General features: G+C 45.6%; 1 protein-coding gene across 3 annotated transcripts in view; it reads left to right on the top strand.

Moving 5' to 3' along the window:
- The first annotated feature begins 3985 nt into the window (after window positions 1-3985).
- The window catches only part of PALS2 (protein associated with LIN7 2, MAGUK p55 family member), a 224062-nt gene continuing 210955 nt past the window's right edge, over window positions 3986-17092 (top strand). Inside the window, exon 1 of one of the 3 annotated variants that reach the window (XM_088457818.1) lies at window positions 3986-4074. The gene's annotated coding sequence lies outside the window, so the exon portion shown is untranslated. Of the gene's footprint in view, window positions 4075-4106; window positions 4428-17092 lie in introns of those variants that run through there. The other 2 variants (XM_088457819.1, XM_088457817.1) reach the window with 2 other exon arrangements.

The following is a 17092-nucleotide window of genomic DNA, read 5'->3' on the forward strand; positions in this document are numbered from 1 at the left end:
TATTATTATCATTTATTTATATGGTGCCACAAATGTTCCGGAGCGCCTTACAAAGCACATAAACAAGTTGTAGACAAGCGACTTACAGAACAATACAATAGAGGACCAGGACATGGATAATATATATTGCTACATTAGTGACCACAACACCCAGATAAGCAACAGAGCATAAGCAACCAAGTGATAGGTGCCCTAGTGGTAGCGTTCCCGCTAGGCTGTTTTAGCGGGGCGCGGCGCCCTGCCCTCTTTCTGGAAGGCAAAAAGCGCCCTGCCTTCAGAAGGAGGGCAAAAAGCGCCCTGCCCTAACAGCCTGCGGGAACCGTCTTCACCCGCGGGTCGCAGTGTCCCGCGGGTGAAGAAATGTGCGGTGACCCGGTCACCGCCGGAGAATAGACGCCGGACGCAAGCACCCGGCATCTATTCTCACTGTCTGCAGGGCTTGGGGGCTGCCCGGCATGTCCGTAAGTGCCGGGCACGCCCCCAAGAGTGACGAAAAGGGGACGCGTCTTATAGACATGCCCCCTTTTCAGCAACCACGCCCCCTTCTCAGTCGCGCGCGCACGGTCATGCCCTCTCTAGCTCCAGCGCCCTGCCTCCAGCCGGAGATAGAGGGAACACTATAGTGGTGAGTAAGAAGTAGATGAACTAAAGTAGGAAGAAGTACAAGAGGATAGAGGGCCCTGCTCATAAGAGCTTACATTCTAAAAGGGGAGGGGAAGACAAACAGGGGTGACACAGATGGGGTAGTTGGGGAGGAAGGTGTATGTATCAGGGAGTTAGAATGATAGCTGGAAGGCTTTGATGAAGTAGTGGGTCTTGAGAGCCAATTATATGAGAGTAATCATATGACTTACTCTGCATGGAGATCACATTAGATCAGAGGTTGAGGGACTACATTAATACAAACACTATCGGAATAAAATAAGCCTGCCCCCAATTCCTTCAGGCTCTGTCCTGTTTTTGAAGTATGGGATGTGGGACAGTCCTTCAAAAGCAGAGCAGTAAAGAAAGTAAAAGTGTGTGTACCTGTAAGGGGCACAGTGGGGCAGATCTGAAGGGTGTGTCAGGAGGTCTGATAGACATGTGGGGGGTCTGATAGGCATGTTAGGAGGACTGATTGGCATGCATACCTGAAAAGCATGTATGGGACCTCTAATGGACCTGAATAGCGTTGTCGAGGTACAGTATGATGGTAGATGGGCATGTAGGGAATGTGTGGAGATCTTAAGGACATGTGGACAGGTCTTAGTGGCATATGAGGACATGAATCTTGATGTATGTATGAGTCTAAAGATGTGCGCTATTTTGGAACTTGTGGGGCATCTGAGTGGTATTTTGAAGCATTTTAGGATTAGAGATTTGTACATGCCACGGTTGATTTCAGGCTGTTTTTTTTATTCTTGAAATTACCGGTAATGTGCAGCCCTTTTTAAGATTTAGGGCCCTGTGTATCAGATTGCCCATCATTAGGCTAAAATGTCTGACACTGTTAAGCTGCATACACACTATATGATATATCGTTCTGATGCGGATTGGAACGATATATTGTACACATTGTATATTGTGTAAGCCTAATCTGTTTACTGAATCGCCCAATCTGCTCTGCTGTACATCAGATAAAGCGATTCCACGACCGATGCGGTGTTGTTACATGTAGCTTGTACTTGATACATTGCGCTGTTGTATGCCGGATCGTGTAGGGTGTACGGTGACACAATGTATAATTACATTGCATCACTGGATCTCACCATCATATAGTGTGTATCCAGCTTTAGATATAGGCACCACTGTATCTATTGGTGCAGACAGGAAGGAGATCCACAATGATGTGAACTAAAGCTGGGTACACATTTTGCAGCGTATCCAGCACGATATCGCAAGCGACGGGACCCGGCATGCGGCAAGTGCATACACATTTGCCGATGCCGGGTCCAAAAGGGGGGAGGGACGTCTTGTACTGCATTCTGCAGCATGACATCATTAGCGACATCCCCCGTTGGTCCTGCAGTATGGTCGACGGTTGATGTTGCTAACGTCCCGCAGGAGTGAGCAGATTGTGGGTACACACTAGACGATGTACCCGTTGTCGCTCCAAACCATGGGATCGGACAACATATCGTCTAGTGTGTACGCACCTTAAAAGTGTTTCCATTAAATTTTAACTAGCATTTAAACACTTTTGTATACAGATTGGATTTCCAAAAGTGCCAGGTACTTGCATTGAATGAGAGAAACATTTTATTTGGTACATAAGGTGAAGGAGTAGCTGTAAAAGTAGGGAGTTGTTCAACTGCGGGCCTGATTCAGACCCGCTCGCGAGCGCTCGCAACGGGTTGATGTTGCCCAAGTGCGCATGTGCGAGACCCGAATAACGACGGCCAAGCCGTCGTTATGGGTCTTGCACCAAAGGGGGTATGCTGTCGATGGTGACTGACAGCACGCCCCCTTTGGTGGGCGTGGCTGCCCAGGCGGAGGCGTTCCCATGGGAACGCCTACCGTCTGGAGCCAGCCCCACTGACATCACTAATGATGTCAGTGGGAGTACTTTTGGCTCTGATAGATGGTGATTGCCAGCACGCCCCCTTTGGTGGGCGTGGCTGCCCAGAGGGAGGCGTTCCCATGGGAACACCTACCGTCTGGGGCCGGACCCACTGACATCACTAGTGATGTCAGTGGGAGTGCTTTTGGCTCTGATAGAGCCAAAAGCACACCAGGGCTTGCGGCAGTCGAGACCCTACCACAAGGGTCTCGTCGCAAGCCCGATGGTCGCGATGGTCTTGACCATCGCGACCATCATTTTGGCCGCTCGCTATAGCTGTGGGTGGTCACCCACAGCTATGCGAGCGGCCAAGAGGCGGCTCCAAAAGGTAAGGCTGTCAGAGCGTCCGGCTCTGAATCAGGGCCTGTGCCTTAGCAGAGGAGATAACAGTGGGTCAGATACACTTCTCAGTAAAACACTACTGTATAACCAGTTTTCAAGTGACATAAAGATTTCTCCAGCTGTCACCCTTTAAGAAAAGGCAATTTAAAATGCAAGTTAAAATGTGGGACAAAAGGTTTTAAAACTTATTAGGCAACCAGTTTTGGGAAATGCAAGCTTTCAAATTGCACACGCCGCAAAATCAGGTAGCTGGAAAGAAGCATTTTTCTGTGGGGCCTTTCACTAGCCTTCTGCCAGCATGCCCACCAGCCACACCGAGTTACTTTTCCGACGTCTTGTTCCCCAGTTGTTGCCATAGGGGCTAGACTTAAGATACGGCAAAAGCCAGAAGCAACTATGCAGTCTAAAAATAATGACTGCGCCTGAAGCAAAGCGAGAAGCCTGGGCTGATTATTTTGTCAGCTTTGCAGTTAAGTCAGTGTATGGGCAGGTGCCTGAGGCACCAGACTCTATAGGGAAGAGCGCTGGCGGCATAAAACGTCCTCCAGGTTCCCCACTCGGGCTAATATCTGATCAGCAAAAAAAAAATTTAAATGATTTCATTTGCATTTACAGTATCCTCCATTTCATCTGCACTACCCTGACTAGTAGCAGCTGAGCACATGAGGAAATGTGGTGTGGGTTTGATGCAAGTTTGGGATGTCTGCAGTATGTATGACTACAGTACAGTACTGATCCAGCAAGCAGAGTACAGTACAGTACTGACCCAGCACGCCGAGTACAGTACAGTGCTGAGTACAGTACAGCACTGACCCAGCACACTGAGCTTTGTAGTTCCACAACAGCCAGAGAGCTCAAACGCGCCCAGCATCCATATCACAAGCTCCTGTATTATGTGTACTACTGTATGTAATAACTGTGCACACAGCCAGAAGCCGTCATAACTTTCATTAACTAGACTGGGCCGCGGCGAACCTCCCCCTCCCCAGTGCCTCAGAGACACCTCCGTTTGTCAGAGAAGAGCGGCCGGCGCGGGAGGAGTCACACAGACGGTTACGGTGCTGTCACCGGCTCACAGCTGCGTGACGTCGCAGCAGCAGCAGTAGTAGTACTAGTCTACACACTGACTGACCTGACGGTGCCGAGGGACGGTAAGCGCGAGAGACCCGCGTGACGTCAGCGGCCACCAGCAGGTACCCGTGCACAGTACACACACACAGCGGAGTCACTGTGACTGACCGCCAGGGGCAGCGCGCGCCCTCTCTCTCTCCTCCCGCCATGGCCGCGCGCCGGGTACTGCGCGAGCCCGGCCGCCGCACACTATGCTACTGACGCCGGCCGCGCTCTCGGAGTTCGGTGGGAAAAGAAGAAGAGGGCGCGTGTCACATGTACGGTCCCGTCCCTCCTCCTCCCGTTAGGTGACGGGAGCCCGAGAGTGAGACGTCTAGCAGACAGGCAGGCAGCAGAGCCAGAGCTCAGCATCGTCCCTTATTCCCTCACACCAGTGGCTGACAGGAGGCAGACGGTGCGCCTGAAGGGGAAAGAGGTGAGTGGCTGTCACCGGCCAGTGTGGATGTGTTTTGTGTCCTGCTGCAGACTGGACGGAGAGGAGGAGCCGCTACCATGTGTGTCATGTGCTGCCTGTGCGGACACTTACCTTACACGTGTGTGTGTGTGTGTGTGTGTGTGTGTGTGTGTGTGTGTGTGTGTGTGTGTGATCCCCTGTCAGTGTGTGCCAGGTAAGTGTGTAACGTGCAGAGTGTGCGCTCAGCTTCCTATAGGAGTGCACACATGTGGCTGCAGCCCTGTCTGTTCTTCTCTTGTGTGCATGCACCGGTAATGCAGCAGATCAGTGTGTGTGTGGTGTCCTTTCCCACATGACCCTGTGTCTATATGAGCCTCCTGCTCTGTGTGCGAGGTGTCTGCTGCTGCTGTGCTGGGGAAACCCTCTCCACTCTCAATCAATGGCCCAGCATTAAGGACATGGGAGAGAGGGAGGGCTCAGTGTGCTGTCCTGTTCTTCCCCCACCTCCTCCTGGGATAGAGAAAGCTGCTGCTATCTGCAGTCACCCCAGAGGGGGATCCTGCTCTTACTGACAGATGTGTTATTTTGCAATTTTTTTATTTTTGGTTCAGTGCCAGGACTGAAGTACATGTATGTTACATGGCTGTTACACGTTTTTTCCTCAGCCAGAGGAAATGTGAAAAAGGACATTTGTAGGAAGTGACTTGTCAGTATTTGGTTTTCGAAATGCTGGGGATCTCTGCAGTGAGTTATAGGATACCTGTTGAGAGGCTTTGGGGATGGGGGGGCGGGCATTGTACAAAGAGTGCAGTCTGCTCCTGGGGTTCAATGCCAGCGGTTTAACCTATTTGGCATGTACAAATAAAATGAGCTGCTTTAAATGTAATTAAAACCTCTTTTATTTAGTAGATTGCCCTTCTGTGCCTTTTGTGTTAAGCTATGATTCTGAATATATACACCACTGATTTAGGATACAATTTGCTTTGTCAAATGTTGCACTCCATAGTCACACTAAAACATTTTTTTTTTTTAATTAATGTAAGTGGTATAAACTGCTGCCTGAGTCTTGATAAAGCAGTCATTGCTTCCTGATGGCTTATGTCAAATATACCCCGAGTGGATACTTGCTACATTGGCCGCAATTCAATTGTTTTTGGCCCCCTTCGTGCCTAACTGAGCTATTCATTTGTTGCTCCTGTTGGGTGTGATCAGCTACCAGCATTTCAGCTCGCACTTTGCGAGATCGCGCGCAGCACTTTGGTCAGGTGTAGCCGGTTTACGCGGCTAAACCCAACCTCGTTGGGCGCAATCGACGCGAAGATCGGCATCAATTGAATACCGCCCTGCGATCTACCGTCACTTTAGACGAGAGATCTGGCGTGCTAAAACAATTGAATTGCGCCCGTTGTATCTAAAGCCTGGTACACACTAGACGATATGTCCGATCCGGCGGATTGGGACGACATATCGTCCACATCGGGCAGTGTGTACCCACTATGTAGCTGATTTCTGTGCGTTCCTGCTCGTCATCGACGACATCGCCCATCGGACCTGCATGCAGGTCCGGCGGGCGATATTGTCAGCGGGGGCCATGCTGCCGACTGCAGCATGGCCCCTGCTGTCGCTTCCTGCATCGGCAAGTGTGTACGCACTTGCCGATGCCGGCACCCTGCCGGGTCCCGTCGCTAACAAGGTCAGTACACACTAGACATTGTCTAGTGTGTACCGGCCTTAATACCTTTTAAATATGTCAGTGAATCCTTATTTTTTTTTTTTCTATTATCTTGTTGACAGTGCATGAATACTGCTAATTTTTTGGATAACTCCCTATCAGAAAAGTATTACAACCAGTCTTTATATTAAAGATGAAGCAATAAGAACTGTTACTAAGGTCCATACCTTTTCAGCTCATGTTTCCTATTGTGCCAGTAAGATCTTTGGGGCACTGTTCTATTTCATTCAACCTGTAAAGTGTAGTGTCAAATCATTGCAGATACTGTTTCTTTTCATTAACTAGTACATGTATAATATATATATATATATATATATATATATATATATATATATATATATATATATATACACACACACACACACACAGCCAGGTCCATAAATATTGGGACATTGACAGAATTTTCAGATTTTGGCCTCTATTCACCACCACAATGGTATTGAAATGAAACAAACAAGATGTGCTTTAACTGCAGACTTTCAGATTTAATTTGAGGGTAATTACATCCAAATCGGGTGAACGGTGTAGGAATTACAACAGTTTCAATATGTGCCTCCCACTTTTTAAGGGGCCAAAAGTAATGGGACTAGCAACTCAAAAGCTATTTCATGGACAGGTGTGGGCTATTCCCTCGTTATTTCATTATCAATTAAGCAGGTAAAAGGTCTGGAGTTGATTCTAGGTGTGACATTTGCATTTGGAATCAGTTGCTGTCAACTCTCAATATGAGATCCAAAGAGCTGTCACTATGAGTGAAGCAAGCCATCATTAGGCTGAAAAATCAAAACAAACCCATCAGAGAGATAGCAAAAACATTAGGTGTGGCCAAATCAACTGTTTGGAACATTCTTAAAAAGAAAGAACGCATCGGAGAGCTCAGCAACACCAAAAGACCCGGAAGACCACGGAAAACAACTCTGGTGGATGACAGAAGAATTATTTCCCTGGTGAAGAAAAACCCCTTCACAACAGTTGGCCAAATCAAGAACACTCTCCAGGAGGTAGATGTATATGTGTCAAAGTCAACAATCAAGAGAAGACTTCACAAGAGTGAATATAGAGGGTTCACCATAATATGCAAACCATTGGTGAGCCACAAAAACAGGAAGACCAGATTAGAGTTTGCCAAACAACATCTAAAAAAGCCATTACAGTTCTGGAACAACATCCTATGGACAGATGAGACAAAGATCAACTTGTACCAGAGTGATGGGAAGAGAAGAGAAGGAAAGGAACTGCTCATGATCCAAAACATACCACCTCATCAGTGAAGCATGGTGGTGGTAGTGTCATGGCGTGGGCATGTATGGCTGCCAATGGAACTGTTCCCTTGTATTTATTGATGATGTGACTGCTGACAAAAGCAGCAGAATGAATTCTGAAGTGTTTCGGGCAATATTATATGCTCATATTCAGTCAAATGCTTCAGAACTCATTGGACAGCGCTTCACAATGCAGATGGACAATGACCCGAAGCATACTGCAAAAGCAACCAAAGAGTTTTTTAAGGCTAAAAAGTGGAATGTTATGCAATGGCCAAGTCAATCCCCTGACGTGAATCCGATTGAGCATGCATTTCACTTGATGAAGACAAAACTGAAGGGAAAATGGCCCAAGAACAAGCAGGAACTGAAGACATTTGCAGTAGAGGCCTGGCAGAGCATCACCAGGGATGAAACCCAGCGTCTGGTGTTGTCTATGCGTTCCAGACTTCAGGCTGTAATTGCCTGCAAAGGATTTGCAACAAAGTATTAAAAAGTGAAAGTTAGATTTAGGATTGTTTAGTTTGCCCCATTACTTTTGGCCCCTTTAAAAAGTGGGAGGCACATATAGAAACCGTTGTAATTCCTACACCGTTCACCTGATTTGGATGTAATTGCCCTCAAATTAAATCTGAAAGTCTGCAGTTAAAGCACATCTTGTTTGTTTCATTTCAAAGCCGTTGTGGTGGTGAATAGAGGACAAGATATGACAATTCTGTCAATGTCCAAATATTTATGGACCTGACTGTGTGTGTATGTGTGTGTGTATGTATATATATATATATATATATATATATATATATATATATATATATATATATATATATATATATATATATTATGCATTTTAAAGGGTTTGTCCATGAAAATGAAGTTTGTATTGCACATACTCAAATACTATTCACCTTTGGCTCATACCTCCTATCTATCCAAACACTACAATTCATTAGGCAGCCCCTTTTACACAAGGCTTATACTACTTTCTTACTTCAATACTCCATAACAGCCTTTACAATGGGTTATCTCCTTTCTACATTGGTGGAGACGGGTAGATAAATAAAAACATATAGTACATAATGGAGTGCCTCCTCTTCCTCTAGCTAGACAGGCAGTGTTTATTCTCTCCCCCAATGCACTTCAAATCTGGGGGCTTAACTTTTACTTTAGTCCTAGCAACACTCATTTTCTCATCCTGCAAGCTATGTATGGACTGCTACTGTACAGATATACAAATATTACCCTGTTCACACCAAACTTCTGACCCAGGGTATTGCAGGGTCAACCCTGGTCCTGTCTCTGTGTGAAAGGGCCTACCCGGGTCCAATGTCCCAGGTCCTCGACCCTGGTCGCTACCAGATTTAGTCCCGGACAACCCAGGTAGCCTGCAGTGTGAAAAGTACAACCCGGGTTATTTGACCCGGGTCACGCTACCAAGCTGCTAATTGGCGGGTCTGGGTCGATGTAGAGCGCTGAGAGATGAAGTGAGCAGGGAACATCCACTTTTGATGATTTTTACACTATTTTGCAGGGCAGACATGGTTTCAGTGTGAATGGGGTAAGCCTGGGAATGACCCGGGGCCAAGGTGCAGTGTGCAGTGTTCTCGCTAGAGTGCGGGCTGGGGGTGACGGCAGGTAGCCTATGCGCTCACCTGTAACGTGCTCTCTTGAAAGGGGGGCACTCTGTTGGCCAGGGAGGGGGTGTGTCCATGGAACACGCCTCCAATTTTGTCACTTACAGAGGTGCTGGGCTTCTCTCAAGCTCGGGATGCAGTTGGGATGCCGGCTCTTGAAATCCCGGCGCTGGAATCCCCACTTCCAGCCAGAAGACCAGTGCTGAAATGTCAACAACTGGCATCCCGATAGCGTGGCCGGTTAGGTGTTAGCCGCTGGGGGAGGGTTAGGGTTAAACTACGAGGGGGCAGGTTAGGTTAAAGCTACAGGGGGGGTGTATGTTTAGGCTACCCTGGGGGGGGGTGGAGTTAGGGTTAGGCACCAAGGGGGGAGGGTTAGGGTGCGGGGTAGAGAGGGTTAGGGTGCAGAAAAAGAGGGTTAGGGTTTGAGGGAGAGTATTAGGATACTTGCCTAACCCCTGTCAGGATACCGAGCATTGTATTTTGACAGCTGGCATCCCGACTGCCGGTAATTCATACCCATCCCGTCTTTTCAGCCGGCGGTGATTGGTCACCGCAACTTAGGGCATGCTGTTTTAGCGAGGCACCGCTAAAGGGGCAGAGCACATTTTGCCCTTTTAAAATCGGCCAGGGGACGTCCCGCTAAAACAAGCTGGCAGGAACACTAATACCACTTTTATACCAAAGTCCCGAGTCTGACCCGGGATTTGGAAAATGTTTCCAAACTGGATCTGACCCAGGACAGACCCCTTTTACACCGCGCCGAAGGCCCGGGTTGGCACCGTTCACACTGGAGCCTGGTCTGCAGTGACTACTTCACCGTATAACTATAAGGAAGGGTCTTCAACTGTTTTCTTCCTGCTTTGTTCCTTCTTTTGATGAATCCTCCTAAGGTCGATTCACTAAAGCTTAAATAAAAAAGAGAAAACGCAACAAACCTAGTATACAGATGTGTCCACATACATCTAGCCTCCTTGCGCGTTAAGCAGCCCTTCTAGTCGCACCGTGCCGTGGCATGACTCTGCTGCGCCTAGCGTCTTTTTTTACCTTGAAATGCGTCTGACACGATAGCACAAGCAGCTTCTGCTGAATAAAATTATATGCAGCATACCTATGTTCTGTGAGCGAGTGCGGGTGTATCTGCATGCAAAATGCTATGTTACAGTGTCAGTGGCTGTAACACTGTAATGTAGCAATTAACATGCAGATACACCCGCAGTAAGACACAGAACATAGGCATATCATTTTAATCTTATCATTTTATCTAGTTGCATTGTTTTGCGAATAAGACGCATTTAAAGGTAAAAAGACGCTCGGAACTACCAAGTCACACTGAGCTCCCGCGTTGTGTGGCACGACTTGTAGCGCACAGAGGATAGATGTATGTGGGCACATCTGTAGTCTGATTTGATAATTGACCCCAAAGTGTAGATGAGAAATGAAGAGGTGATAGGATCCAGGTAGTATCCAAATGGCCCCAAGAAATATCGGCAATATGCTTACACATGGCAATCCACCATTCAGGTAAACCGCTCTTTCTGCCTAAACTGATTCTCAATCCAAGCTCATTTGCAGGATAGGAAAGAAAAACAATCTGCCATAATGCCTTCTTTAAAATGTTACCGATTCTATTTATAAATTGCACTTTCACAATAAAAAAAAAGAATTCAACACATACAAACAAAATCCAACTGGTGGACCACAGAAAATGACCAGATGAAACTGCTTACTGAATTACAGGTACAAGAATTTCATATAATCCACAAAAATTCCTGACACCTCCTAGGCAGTGTTTGTGGAGTCACTGAATGTAGTTTAGGCAGGGTCACCCTTATGTGTATCGGTCAAGTGATCTTTTTCAAAGGTTTACTTTTAAAGGTGCGTACACACGTAACGATTTTTTGAACGATTTAGCTATAACAACGTCGTTATCGTTAAATTGTTTAAAAAATCGTTCATTTTTCTTTTGGGTGAACGATAATCATCCATGCGCGCTCCCGTTTGTAGTTCATCATCCATTCTGACTGTCCAACATAACGATTTTCGGTCAGAAAATCGTTCATGTTGTACAGAATGAACGATGTCCATTCACTGTATGCATGATTAAAAAATCGTTCAACGTTCATGAAAATAAATCGTTGACAAAATCGTTCATTAATTTAGTAACCAACGATTTTTGTAAACAATTTTCGTTCACTTTCTCAAGGGAAAATCTGAATGAGAATCGTTGGTTACTAAAATCGTTACGTGTGTATGCTGCTTAACATGTGTTTGGAGTTCTTACTGTTGGTGGGTGAGTGGTGCTTCAGATTTGTTAATGAGATTAAAGGACATGTACATTTCCTTATCAAATTGAGAAATCCCTAACAAATGGGTTAACTAACAGGTTCTCAAACTAGGTCCTCAGGACCCCAAACAGTGCATGTTTTCCATATCTCCTCACAGAATCACAAACAAATAATTAGTTCCACCTGTGGATCTGTTTAAAATGTCAGTGAGTAATAACTACACCTGTGCACCTGCTGGGTGACCTGGCAAATGTGACCTGTGTGGGGTCCTGAGAACAGAGTTTGAGGACCACTGAGTTAACTCTTCAGTCAGCTGATTAGATACAGCCCCAGAATGTATATAAAGTGACTCCTTTTGCCCCTGGAATTTTTTTCTCTTGGCTGAGTAAGACAATTACATGTATTGCAGAGGTATACACATTTTAGTAAGATCCTGCTTAAAAGTGTAGAGGAGCCTGCTTAAAAGTGTAGACACCATTCATCCCAATTATCATTAAAAAATAATGGACACTAATGTAACAATGGTCACTACATATTTATAAGCACCATTTAAAAAAAAAAATAATTTTGAGGTTTTCTTTTGTTTTTGAGGACCTAAGAGCTGCCATCAGGGGATATTACTACACTGGTGTTGAATTAATCTGGCCTCCCAAGTCGTGGTCTGGCTCAGTCATGCTGGCATCCATAACTTTACAGGAAGGTGTTAGTCGTATAACAAGGACTTGACCCAAACAATTCTACACCATGAATTACACAGCCATGTCATTGCCTGTGCCTGCACCTCCTGCAGGCTTCAACTCCTGGAGCATTAGCTCTGCCCATGTTCTGCCTCTGGAGCCACACTGACTCTGTCCCTCACTGAATGTGGCAGCTGCATGTAGGGCAAGCTCTCATGTCTCCCTATGTAAGCGCACACAGCACAGAATACCACCCACTCTTTTAACCAAAATCACCACCTCCTGCATGCGGAGGAGTGCTTGTTTTTTCTTCTAACAGTTTAATATATAAAAACACACAATTAGAGAACCTGGCTTTTGTAGAAATCTTGTTAGGACTAAAATCTTAGTTGTGTTGGTGGCTGGTTCTGATTTAGTGTTTACTATTTTTAAGCAAGGAATTTTATCTGTTCCCCACTGCGATGCAACTCCAGGAGTTATAGTAGGGATAGGGGTGGCTCCTTGGCAATACTAGCTGCTGCTTTCGATTGCATATGTTATGTTGGAGACTTGACCCTTCTTTTCTTGTGTAAGTTGCATGTGCTAGGATGGGGTGGTGCGCTCACCACCCCATCCAGACTCACCAACTGCATTATCCAATGGGCGCCAAGGGGAAAAGAAGCCAGAGACTATCACCAAGAGTGCAGAGCTACTGATCTAGGTAAGCTCCTGGTTTACGAATATTCCTTAAATTATCATCTTCCTTCTCAGTAATCATTTAGAGCCCACTGAATGAAAGAAGTGCAGCAAGTTTATTCATAGATGTGTAGATCCTTCTGTCAGTGGTTCCTTGGAATCTCTGATTGAGCTTCAATGATCCTCTAGCAGTAAGTCATGGGAAATTGAGAAACGGTCCCATGTCGTTTCACCCCATTGTTGTGGCTGTCCTTTTAAATATAATCACAAAATGGGGTGATAGACAATACCACAATCCCTGCCTCTCTCCAGGATTCTTGCCTTGAGGAATTCTCTGCTTTCTGCTAGAACAACATGCACTATTCTGATCAAGTATTGGAAACATAACACAGATCCACCATGCTAGGTTAAAACAAACCTTTGGTAATTTGCCCTTTCATAATTGGAAAAAAAAAAACATTCACGACATTTCCAGGTAATATGAGGGTTAGTAAATATGTCTTAAGATTCCTTATTTCCTTGGGCACCATATTGGAACTAACACCTAGCTTAGGTCAATCAGGATGCTACCTCAAGCAACCGGACTGTCGGTGATCTGGTGGCATCCCATGCATCCTGACAGGACCATCCACCTGCAGCAGCGGCTTCTCGTATGACAGTGATGCCCCATTAGAAGAGATTTGAGGGAAAGCTGCAAAGCTCTTGCTTCTGGGCACAATGCAAAAGGCCCAGTAGTAACATCTACCATTCTCCCACACTGTTTGACTTTAGCCTTTGGCACTGGATGATCTTTAACTATATACGTCCTTGCCTATGAAATAATTGTGAATTAATGTCATTGCCTACAGATATAGTACATATATATATATATTATAATGCATGACACAGCATGTTTCTTTCTCATTTTGAATTGTTACATTCTCTAGTGCATTACAATCTGACTCTACAGTAGTTGAGGCATTATCCAAGTTCCAGAAAACGAAAATGATCTAAAAATGAAATTTGTTAATGAACACCTCCAGTACCAAACTACTGCAGTTTTTGCCCTGGTCAGAGTATCCAAATTTATTATACAGAAAGAAAGTTTCTAAAGACTTGTTCATAAAATTGTGTTCAGTAATCCCTCATTCATGTGCCTCAGCTTACTGCTAACATGTTCTGCAAATAGGTTTGCAGTTATGTCACATTGTTTTTATTATGTTGCTATTATAAATTATGAAACAAAGATTTAATAATAGTTTTGTTAAAAGTATTAGCTAATTAAGTTGGCCTTGTATAGACTTCTTATACCCCTTTTCCACCTAAATTCCAGGTCTGACCCGGAGTTGGAACAAAGTTCCCATCCGGATCAGACCCGGAATTTTGCCGGCGCTGACTCGGGATATTCCCGTGTTAAACCCTGCTAGTTACCTGGGTTGGATTGCCGGGTCACTCGACCCGGCGATCCAACCCTCTGCCCTTTTACACCAGGGAGCTGCCCGGGTTAACCCTTCAAAAACCCGGGTTTTAGCTCCGGTGTAAAAGGGGTATTACTAGCACTTGAGATTTTTTTTCTTTTTGTCTTATTTGTTTCTTAATTCGATATCTTTGTAATGTTTTAGTGATATTTTTTTTTAAACACCCAAAAGAGGAAAAAATAGGGGGAAATTCAATTAGACAAACCACCGTCAGGGTGCCCAAAAAATCGGACTTTAGACACATTTCTTCTCTCACCTCAGCAGGCTGCGAGAAGGAATGTGTGTCCCCCCAGCTTTAAGGCGCCTACACACTTAGAGATATTTTACATGATTTGCCCGAGTCCGACGCATAGTGACGACAAATCGTGTAAAATATGCCCAAATTGTGAGTGTCCACTCACTATCACGATGCCGATGCGCATCCCTGCAGGTCGTACATTGCATCTGCAGATCTGCCGTGCTGTAGGGCAGATCTGACAATCTCAGTCACGATGCACTGGAATAGTTAGGAGGCATGATAGATCGTTTGTCACATTGGACAGTTTTTAACACCAAGTCGTGCCCACGACTGCTGGGAAGAGTTCAAGGGGAAATCGGACACAATATCACATCGTGACCACATCGCCTAGTGTGTAGGAACCTTTAGGCATCAGAATGGAGCAACAATTGAATTACCACGTTGGGCGCCTATTCGTATAGACGCACAACAGGAGGCATCTATTACAATTGAGACGCCCTGTATATGTGTTTTCGCCCTAATTAAAATAATTTTTTAAGGGGGGGGGGGTGGCTAGGGCAGGCTCTAATTGAATTGCTGAAGCTAAGAAATACAAAAGTTTTTAAATGTCATGTATGTTTAACATTTGTTAAACAAATGTACAAATATTATTATTACATGGAAATGAGTAGTATGTACTTGATTTTTCTTATTCTTTTGCATGTTCCACTATTAAGTAATATTTGGCAAATTTGGGGCAGCCTTTTTTTATTTGCCTTATGTACCGCGGGTTGGATCAAACCTGTTGCAACACACACACAAAGAATGGGAATTGTCTTTTAATTGAAATTGTGTAGTAAATGATTTTGTTAGGATCAGTGCTTACTATAATATGAGGCATGCATTTCTTGATTCAGAGACTAGCTGTGCATACACATTTACCAATCACCAGACCAATTTGTCTGGCTGCAGGAACCAGTTGTGATGTCATTGTCGCTAGTTCCTACGGCCAGCATATGGGTCGGCCACCTGTACACACAGGGAGATGTGCACGATATATCTTTCCGATATATCGGATCTGCCGTCCTGCACGACCCACCTGATATATGTAAACGACATGGTTCAGTTATATCGTGTATACACTAGCCGACATACTTTTGATGTGCTTTGCAACGCTGTTTTATTTACTATTACTTCACTTTCACATTTATTGATACAATACTATGGATGTGTCATTTGTAGTGTTCCCTCTAGCTCCGGCGGGAGGCAGGGCGCCGGAGCTAGAGAGGGCATGCCCGTGCGCGCGCGACCGAGAAGGGGGCGTAGTCATCGGAAAAGGGGGCGTGTCTATAAGACGCGTCCCCTTTTCGTCACTCTTGGGGGCGTGCCCGGCACTTACGGACACGCCGGGCAGCCCCCAAGCCCTGCAGACAGGGAGAATAGATGCCGGGCGCATGCGCCCGGCGTCTATTCTCCGTCGGTGACCGGGTCACCGCATGTTTCTCCACCCGCGGGACACTGCGTCCCGCGGGTGAGAACGGCTCCCGCAGGCTGTGAGGTCAGGGCGCTTTTTGCCCTCCAGAAGGAGGGCAGGGTGCTTTTTGCCCTCCAGAAGGAGGGCAGGGCGCCGCGCCCCGCTAAAACAGCCTAGCGGGAACGCTAATTTGTATTTTAACTGTAGCTCAGAGGCACGGAGATTAAAGATATAGGTTATAGATCAAGTATATCTAATGTGTATATATGCTCTTCTAAGTTAGCTATTTCATCCATTTGTGAAAGGTGACCGGTCAATGTAACCCAATGCCCTCTAGACTGCAATGCCAGCGATTTCAAGAATGGAATAGTAACATAGTCTATTTTTGCATTTTCCACCCATACGGTTCGTGATCCCTACTCGCCAGAGGTCAGTTATTTATCATGCTATCGTCTGAGCTCTTCTTATTCTCTCTTATCCTTTACGAGTCTTCTAATTTCTGCTTGGAATTTAAAACAGGATAGGTTTTAGTAGTGTCCAATAAATATAGTAGTCTTCATTCTAGCACCCTGCACCTGTTAAAACCTGTGCAGTTCCTCTATACTGCCTGGGGTGTCGCTCTCTGCTTTGGTGTTTCTAGCCCACTCAGCTAATGCAACAAACTACTGAAATACAGCAGCTTGTGTGCTAGAAGCACCAGAGCAGGCAGTGACACCCCAGGCAGGATAGAGGAACTGCACGGGTTTTACCAGGTGCAGGGTGCTAGAATGAACACTATATACTGTAATTTAACAAGTAGACAGCAATATTGTATAACCCTACAGTTCTCTGACAGCTATCCAATGCTTGTTTAAATTGTGTATTGCAAATTATGTGGCACACAGTGCTATTAGGGTCGGATTCAATTATCCACGAAGCTTCAATTAGCCACAAAGCATTGCCCAGGGCTATTCAATTGCAGCCCACAGACTGCACTTAGCGCAGTTTTCTGTTCACCTCCTCCTGAGACCCGAACAGATATCTGCATTAAGTAGGCCTTTCTGCTCTTATCGCAGCCGCCGCATACGAGTTAACCCAGAGCGCCAGCTATTTCTCCTGGAATCTGAACAAGCATTAGCCACATAGTATATGTGAGATTTTTTTTTTATTATTATTATTATTCATTTTTGCTTCAGGGTCCATAGGGTATCCACAGGATACCTTGTGGTATAGGTGTGACGTCAGTCGCAGGGCACCAAAGAGTTAAGCTTTCAGCCTCCCAGGATGCACTAGG

The sequence above is a fragment of the Taudactylus pleione genome, unplaced genomic scaffold (genome assembly GCF_031769625.1).
Source record: "Taudactylus pleione unplaced genomic scaffold, aTauple2 ptg000788l, whole genome shotgun sequence".
Lineage (NCBI taxonomy): Eukaryota > Metazoa > Chordata > Amphibia > Anura > Myobatrachidae > Taudactylus > Taudactylus pleione.